Consider the following 9,629-nt stretch of genomic DNA (forward strand, 5'->3'; position numbering starts at 1 on the left):
CATCATCATCATCACCACAATAATAACAATAATAATAATAATACGCTTTTGTAATAGTGTAACACTTCGAAAAAGGAACGTACAGAAGTAGTACTAACATTTAATACTTACATACACATTTTCTGGTCCACATGCTCAGACAAAATTACGCACTAGCTGGTGAATATAGACAAGCATTTTGAGGCTAAAGAGCAAAGTTTTTTTTTTTTTCCTTTGGAGACGGAGGAGACCACAACAAAGCTTATAGGACAATAAATACTCATCAGGCAGCCAGCAACACAATAACACGTTCGCCATTTAAATTTTATTTGGTGAATATATGTCAGTGCAGTGTCGACGGCTTGCTCCACTACTCCGAAATGACCAAAGAAATAAATGAATGCAATTTTAGTTAGTGTAAGTATGTTCTTCTTCTTCCACCACTCCTTCCTGCTATATATGTGATCAGTACTGGGAAATTCCATAAATTACTCTCAGGATTTGAAGAGAGTGGCTTCCCTTGTTCAGCTTCACACTCTGTGTCACAAATGTTTTTTTTCCTTTTTTTTTTAAATGTTTTTCAATCAAACCCGAGCAAATGTGCATCAAGCTCGTAGGTAGCTGTTACATAGATGACACCAGCACCAGCCGTGGTGCTCTACTTATAGCTGAACTTGGCAGCTCGATGAGTCATGACAGGTTCAGTCCAGTATGAAGAATTCTGCCTAAAGCTATCTGGAGAGCTCCATCTTGGGATCAGCCTGACCCTGGATGCTCAGAGACTGTTGGGTTAGTGACACAAGACTGGTGGAGATTTCTACACATTCGGTCCTCAGCTTGGAATTTACTACACTGTTTTGGTAAAGTAGCCTGCTGAGTGCTGACCTTCCAAAATGACACCATGGTCATGAATGAGTCTAACAAAGGCAAAGCACACTTCTCTTTCACTGAACCATGTATCTCCTGGTGTTTCAATGAACAACATACAGGGTGCTCACGCATTCACTCAATTCTGATCTGATTCAAGATGGCGGCGCGTGCAGACGCAGCGGCTCGTAGCTCCCGTGTTTACGTTTTTGTTTGTTTGTTTTTACTCGTTTCCACTTTTACTTCTCTTCTGGAAGCTCTGACACAGTACAGCAGGTCTGAACTGTGGAACTTTGGAGTACAGTTCGGACTTCACACACGCCCTAAACTGGACTTTATTCCACCGGAGCTGCTACGGACCCCAGAGCCCACCACCATCCCCCCACTGCTGCCAAGGAGACGGAGGAGGCACCGTAAACAAAAGCGGGGCAAGAGAGCCGGCGTGCGTGCTAGGCTACAAGCTAACCCTCACAGACCGGCTCTCCCCAGTCTCTTCCTCACCAACGCCAGGTCTCTCACCAACAAAATCGACGAGGTCCGTCTAAGGATAGTCTCTCGCCGGATGGACAGCTGTGTTACCGTTGTCACAGAGACCTGGCTGGACGACAACATCCCGGACGCAGCGGTGGAGATAGCGGGGCGCTCTCTGTTCCGGGCGGACAGGACTGCAGCTTCAGGTAAGAGCAGAGGCGGAGGCTTGGCGCTGTATGTACACAATGCCTGGTGTACAGCCACACGCACCGTCAGCACGTTCTGCTCTCCTGATTTGGAATACCTGGTGGTGAAATGCCGACCGTTCAAGCTGGTTAGAGAACTCTCGTCTATTGTTATTGTGGCCGCTTACATCCCACCGCGGGCTAATGCTAAGTTAGCATTAGAGGAGCTGTACTGCCTGATCAGCGGGCAGATGAACGACAACCCGGAGGCGGCCGTGATAGTGGCGGGGGACTTTAATCACGTTGAACTGAAGGCGGTGTTTCCCAAATTTCATAAGTACATAAAGTTTCCTACCAGAGACAGTAACATTTTGGATCAAGTTTACTGCAACATCCCTGCTGCTTACAAGGCTGTAGCAGCTCCACACCTGGGCATGTCAGACCACATCTCCGTGAAACTCATTCCTGCCTACAAGCCTCTGGCCTGCAGAACACAGCCGACCACCAGGACAGTACAGATATGGACTGAGGAGGCCTCCTCTGCACTTCAGGACTGCTTCGAACTGACAGACTGGACTGTGTTCAGAGAAGAGGCAGACCTAGAGGAGTACACATCATCTGTATTGTCTTATGTTCAGTTCTGCACTGATGCTGTCCTCCCTGTTAAGACCATCACAGTGTTTCCCAACCAGAAACCATGGCTGGACAGCACAGTGCGGTCCCTGCTGAAAGCCCGGGATACTGCCTACAGATCTGGAGACAGGCTGGCTTATAGCAGGGCTCGAGCAGAGCTGAAGAAAGGAATCAAGCAGGCCAAGCTCCAGTACAAAAACAAAATTGAAGACCACTTCAAGAACAACAACCCACAGAGCATGTGGAGAGGCATCAGAACCATAACGGACTACAAGCCGAACACTCAGCTCACCAGCCACGACCCCGCCCTGCCTGACACCTTGAACAGCTTCTTTGCCCGCTTCGACACATCAGGCAGCAGAGAAGTCACACACCTACCCCGGCTGGAGGAGCAGCACCAGCCCCTCGTCCTGCAGCAGCACCAGGTGTCATCCACCCTGAGGAGGATCAACACCCGCAGAGCTGCAGGACCGGATAAGGTGTCAGGCAAGACTTTGAGGACATGCGCTGACCAGCTAGCAGGAGTGTTCCTGGACATTTTCAACCTGTCCCTGCAGCTGTCCACGGTTCCTGAGTGCCTCAAGTCCTCCACCATCATTCCGGTACCGAAGAAGACATCCATCACCTGCCTGAATGACTACCGGCCTGTTGCACTGACCCCGGTAATCATGAAGTGCTTTGAGCGGATTATTCTCAGGTACATCAGAGACTTCATCCCCTCGGACCTAGACAGCCTTCAGTTTGCTTATAGAGGGAATCGGTCCACAGAGGATGCTGTCTCCATCACCCTGCACACAGCCCTGACCCACCTGCAGCAGCCCAACACCTACGTCAGGATGCTATTTGTAGACTTTAGCTCAGCTTTTAACACCGTGATCCCAGACAAGCTGGCGCTGAAGCTACACACGGTGGGTCTGCCTGCGTCTCTGTGCCACTGGATCAGAGACTTTCTCACCAACAGGCCTCAGGTGGTGAGAATAGGGAACATCACATCATCCCCTCTGGTCCTCAGCACGGGCACGCCACAGGGTTGTGTGCTCAGCCCAGCCCTCTTCACCCTGTTTACTCACGACTGTGCTGCCATCCACCCCACCAACACAGTCGTGAAGTTTGCGGACGACACTACAGTAGTGGGTCTCATCTCAGATAACAACGAGACCCACTACAGAGAGGAGATACACCAGCTCACCCAGTGGTGTTCAGCCAACAACCTGGTGCTGAACTCAGGGAAAACCAAGGAGGTCATTGTGGACTTCAGGAGGTCCAGGAAGACGGATCACGCCCCCCTCCTCATGGACGGAGAAGTGGTGGAGCGTGTGGACAACATCAGGTTCCTGGGCCTCCACATCACATCTGACCTCTCCTGGTCCACGAACACCTCCCGCCTGGTGAAGAAGGCACAACAAAGGCTCTTCTTCCTCAGGAAGCTGAAACGGGCTGGACTCTCCTCTCGGTTGCTCGTTAACTTCTACAGGGCCACAATTGAATGCATCATCTGCCTCAGTGTGACAGTGTGGTATGGCAGCTGCACGGCACAGGAGAGGAAACAACTGGCACGGGTGGTTAAAACTGCACAGGGCATCGTGGGCTGCCCCCTCCCTGACCTAGACTCTATATATGAAGGTCGGGTCAGAAAGAGGGCGAGATCCATCGCCACGGACCCCAGCCACCCGGGCCACAGACTGTTTGTACCGCTTCCATCAGGAAAGCGGTACAGGAACATCCGCACCACCACTAACAGACTGAGGGACAGCTTCTTCCCCAGAGCTGTTAGAGCTATCACCCCCAGCAGCCCCTCACTGCAGTGAGAGACTGTGTGAACTGTGAACACTGCACACCGCACTTTACACCTACACCTACACCTCTACCTCCACCTGCACCTTCTGTGTACTTGACTTTTATGTACACACATACTATAATTATATACATTTTAGTATATCAGCACATTTCAGTTTCATTGGCATATTTTATTCTGTCGGTACATTTCACTGTGTATATTTTATATTTTATTCTGCTTGTATATTTTATACTGTTTGCACATTTCACTTCCATATTTTATTGTTTATTGTTTAGTATAGTTTATTGCCTAAGTATATTTTCTCTGTTATATTTTTAATTGCTTCACGAATATATATATATATATATTTTTTTTTATTGCATGTTGGTTTATTTTATTTTATTGTAGTTATCTTAATTTTATTCACTCTTTCTAGTCTTATCTTTCTTACCATCTAACATGGGGGTTGCAATGAAAATTTCATTGACATGTGCAATGACAATAAAGACTCTTGAATCTTGAATCTTGAATTCAAGAACAGTAAGATAACTAGAAAAAACCTGTTTAGGTCATGGAGATGTTTTTATGATGATTTCTATGACCTAGCGGACATGAATCCATCTGGAAGCACTGTGCCATACTCCACCAGGGTTAGATCAAGCATACACGCTTACAGGGAGGTGAACCCACCAGACTGAGGGGAGGCTGACATGCATCAGAAGGATGCATGTGAGAGCATTTGTACATAAAGGCATCATTTTAGCTAATGTCTTAGCTCCTTGAAGGTTTGGCTTTAAAGGTGCTGATAAGGTAAGGGAATTGGGTGAGCGAACAAGCCCAGGTCCAGGAGGCATGACGATCCAGCAAAGCGCCGAAGCCCAGTGGAAGCGGTCTAGTGGGTCAGAGGACCAAGGTCCACCACCCAGCATCCAGGAGGCCAAATCAGCTGCACAGGGTGACCCAGCCCCTCACCCATCCCACGCCTAGATCATCAGCCCTGCCATCAGCTGTAAAATGCTCAACCAAGCAAGCAGCAGAACAGGTGTAGATTTGGGTTATGAATGCTGGAGGTGAGGGTTGTTGACTGTTGACAAGGCTGAGTGCTGTACCAGGTCAACATCATAGCAGTGTTGACTGCTGAACTGACTGAACGATGAATTCGGAGTTGAATAGTTGTCAGCACATGGTGAGAGAGTGGGAATCACTGACCTGAAGAGCTGCACAGCCTTCTGTTTACCTGTTTGAAATATGTGAATTCTCAAATTACAGTAAGTCATTTACAACACATACATGTTTTAATATGTTTAATTCAATCTTCAGTCTTTCCTTATGCTGCAGTGCACTTGTCCCTTCCATTAATGTGATGTATAGGGATGAATGTGGGTGGCAGGATATAGTCGTGGCTCTGGTTTTATTTGGACAAATTATCACTGTACATGGCTGGCATTTGTTGACATTTATGGCTCAGAACATTTACAGCTTATTGTTGGATGCATCCTCTGTGGACAAGTGATTGTGATACTAAGGGATGATGACAGCTTCACACAGCTGGCTTACATATGTGTGTGTGTGTGTGTCTGTGTGTGTGCGGTGGTTGGGGGAGGGTGTTCATGGGAAATTAAGGTAGGTGGTCATGACAGTCTTTGAAATTGCAGCGTTCACAACGGTGAACCCGTGAGCATAGAGTATGCGGCATGCAAGCGGCCTGACGTTGCCATTCAGATACCGTCTATTACATGATAGTATACTCATACATGGTCTTCCTCCACTTCACGAGCTGCCTTACCATCTGCACAATTCTCCTGTCTCGATTGCAAGTCGTTCGGAAAGGCATGACCTGTATTTTCTTTTCCTGCCATGGACTCAGCTTTCATCTCCTGCTACTACGGCTTCAAGAAAGCTTTGTTTAGTAGTGACATCTCTCTGCTTCCTCCCTGTCTGGGCTCCACGGTGGGAATGTATTATAGAGTAGAGTAAAACATAGACATGTAACTGTATATACTCATTATAACACATTTTAAGGACATTGCTTGTTTACAATGTAAAAGGAGATTTATCCTGCAATCCAAACTAAATGATTGAATGCTCACAAATTGTCAGTACTTCTTTTGAAAAATGCAACATTTTGGCTACTTACAGTGCAGATAGCAACCCAGGTAAGTAAATAAAAAAAGAACGCTATTGTGTGCCTAATGTTACAAACCACAACGACAAAATGACATGTGGGTTCCTCCGTGGCTGCAGATGTCTCGCTCTTTTGTTTGAATATGATCTGAGTGGCGTCTTTGTGCTGCAGAGATGAATTCCCCTTCCCTCCTGCGACACGCCAAAAATTACACCCTGATGCTATCAAGTGAATCCTCCCGCGTGAGCTGAAATGAGCTGCCGTCAGATCCCTGAGTGCATGGAGGCTGAATAAATGAGAGGATGCCACTCGCTCTACTGTAGATGTCTGGAAAATGATGGTGCACTGAAATCAGTGTGTTCGCGTCGTTACTGAATTAGCCTAATTTTTACAGTTTTATTTAAATGTTTGCTTTACTGACTACAGTCTATTTCTGTGGCTTCTGTCATCTTAAAACCCAAACTTGGTTCCTCCACCTGACATTGCAATTTGAGTGGAAGCACATCAGTTTTCCTTTAACATCTGAACATATGATTGCTCTACTGCAGCTCAGCCAGTTAATTAAAGCCTCGCCTAGTGAGTCTGTAGCTCACCAGTCAACAAGTGCAGTCAGTCAGGAGTGCCACTCTTACAAACTATTATCCACCTGGCGCGCACATCCACACACACACACACACATCCACACACACACCAGCACACCTGCCTGTGACACATAATTTCATAACTTGTAAAGACACAGAAGGGACTCCATTTCCCGGCATTGCAATATGCTGCTCTGATTAATCACAGCGACGTGAAGGTAACATTAAAATGTGATCGATCGGTCACTGTCTCCTGCATCAGACCGGTCCTGACGCCTCCTGTCTCGTTATCAATGCGGCTAATTTTAGGACAGTTTGAAAGATCTCTTTACTTATTAAATTCATGGCCTTTGTGTGATGTAGCACCACTGCTCATCTTCACTGAGCGTAAGTACTTATGAAAGTTCTGTTTTGTAAAAGTATGGTCATTTGTTCTGATGGTAGTGGAGTTGCTCTGCATTTCAGACAAGACGGTACAACTTCACAGTAATCTCTGTTTTAACTCTGTTGGTTTGGACACGGCCTGTTCCTTTCAACAGGACTCCATAGACATTTAAAGACGTTTGTCCTTGGGTAGTAAATATAGAACAAATTAGATGGAGTGTTACAGATTAAAAAGTGAAGAAGCTAATATGAGCCAAAGCTAACTTTTATCCACCCTTCTCATCATGTAGCATTTATTTGTGTTAAGTTTAGCACCCCCTGCTGGTTTATTATGTAGTGCAGCTTTAGAGTAAACCGACTCAGAAAATTTCCTCAAATTGTTCCAGCAAAGCCTTGGAGAAGCTCTGTAAGTTGAACTATTCATTCCTGCCAGGTAATACTTGCTTACTTTTCGCTTACACAGGCTTTCAAAGTCATCAGATTGCTGCACTGATCAATTTGCACTCTAAAGGAGCATCTTGAAGTTGTTGTGGTTTGCACATTACATAACTGATAAATGACAGTGTGCCACAGCACTGAAAGAGTCCCATTGAAAACTGGTCGGTGTGTTGAATTAAATCTTCTTAAATTTAATGCCTCAGTGAAATAACCAAGCAGATGGTGTTTTTTATCCTTCCGCCCTCTTTGTAACATTGAGCCCCTTCAGCAAAGCATCCCTGGTCTTCCCTAGATTAGAGTGGCTGAAAGAAGACGTTCAGTCCTTCATTATCTAGACTATTGATCCTGAACAAGCCTCCAGGTCGTTGCTGGGTCTATATCTATTGACAGATGGCTGCACTGGGACCAGTAAAACAAGTGCACTAGTTGTAATGGCTTTGAAATGGAGGACTCATGAGGGTTTTAATGGCTGTGTGACACCTCACCTGCATGATTGAGCTCAAGCTGTCAAAGGCAGAACTGATGGGAGAGTGAGATGAGACTGTGTGATGCATGTGTCACATAAAGGTGAGTTCGAGGGTAAATGAGACGTCCTCATGAAGGGACTGTGCCTTGATGACACCAGGTTTGTCAGGTGGATCGGTTAAACGTGTCATTCGGAACAACCAGGCCGGTTTATCTACGACAATTTATTTAATCATGATTTAGTGAGATATAGGGAAAAACTAATGTGGTGTTTAGTTTCTGGAAGGAACAGTGTCACTCCTTCTGAAACGAAAGGAAAGAGGAAGATATTAAAAAGAAAATCTTGCATAGAGACACTTATTGGAATAATATCTTGGTTGCCATGCCACCCGATGGTATGAATAATGAATTCAATATCACTCCATTCTTATGGTAATTTTTAATATTTGGTATTGCTCTCCAGTTTGGCACTGATGTTTTGGAGGTCTTAGTAATGTCAGCAATGTGAAGTCTCACAGAAAGTTCATGTGGACAAAATGAAATGCTGCCAATAATTCCTCATTGACTACATACACACTTTCCTTGTGTGTATAAGGTAGGTCGAAGCTGAATCAGGAAGTGAGCTTATACACTGTGATGGATGTTTACAACAGACCTTTTGGGTAATATTGTTATTTATGTATAATGGATAATGATAGTGCAGCTAACTTGGTGAGGAGATTGTTATCAGAAATGGAAGTGATTTGGGATTCAGTTGTCTTGATCAAGGACACTTCCACGTGCAAAGAGCCAAGGCTCAAAGCGGAGGAGAGAGGAGATGGCATGCAGAGAAGGGACACAAGGTGGAATCAAACCCAACCCCTCATATTAATTGACATGCTGATCTCACACCTGAAATCATACTTGAGCAAGTGGTCCAGAATAACACACAGTATGACATGGTATGTATATCGTACTGTGCTGTTTATTAATTTATACCAAGAGTCTGGCCAATACAATATTGAGGTGGCAACACAGTACAAACAGTACTACACATCATCGACTGAACTCAAAGCAATAGAAATAAGGAAGAACAAGGAGGAAATGAAAAAAAGAAGTCTCATCAGAAAATAATATATGTATAATATATCCTAATATATACATGTGTTTTTCTAAATATCCAAGGCTTGTTTGGGTTTTATACATTTCACTGTTTTCTTAAAATCTCTTAACTTATTCATGAAGAGTAAGAACGAAGAAAGAAGTGCAATACTAAATCTACGTCTGCAGATCAGTTCTTTAGCCATAATAATCAGACTGTTGTATGATCTCCCTTTTTGATCCTCCATCAAATCCCAACTTTAAGGCCCTTTCAGACTCATTGCTTCAGCTGTTCATCAGGCTGAGCCAGAGACGCCTCGGCGACACCCGACGACACTTCACACCACCACAGTCCTGTTCCCAGCCTCGTCACCCCTGACACTATTGGGTTGAGGAAGTGCGCACATAGGCTATAGTTAGCTAATTGTCTTTATTCACTGTGAGATGATGAACTGAAAAGTTCACAGGGGATCCACTATGGATTTGCCTGAGAATATGATCACCTCGTCTTTTAAAATGACCTGTATTAATCATTGTTGTGTGGATGTAACCGCACTTGACTGTCCCTGGATCAGTACACAGTGAAAATTACTCTTGCAACAACAGCCCAGTGGCCTGACTGAGGGACGGCAACTCTAACAAAT

This window comes from Chelmon rostratus, chromosome 15 (assembly GCF_017976325.1).
Source record: "Chelmon rostratus isolate fCheRos1 chromosome 15, fCheRos1.pri, whole genome shotgun sequence".
In the NCBI taxonomy this organism is placed as follows: Eukaryota; Metazoa; Chordata; class Actinopteri; order Chaetodontiformes; family Chaetodontidae; genus Chelmon; species Chelmon rostratus.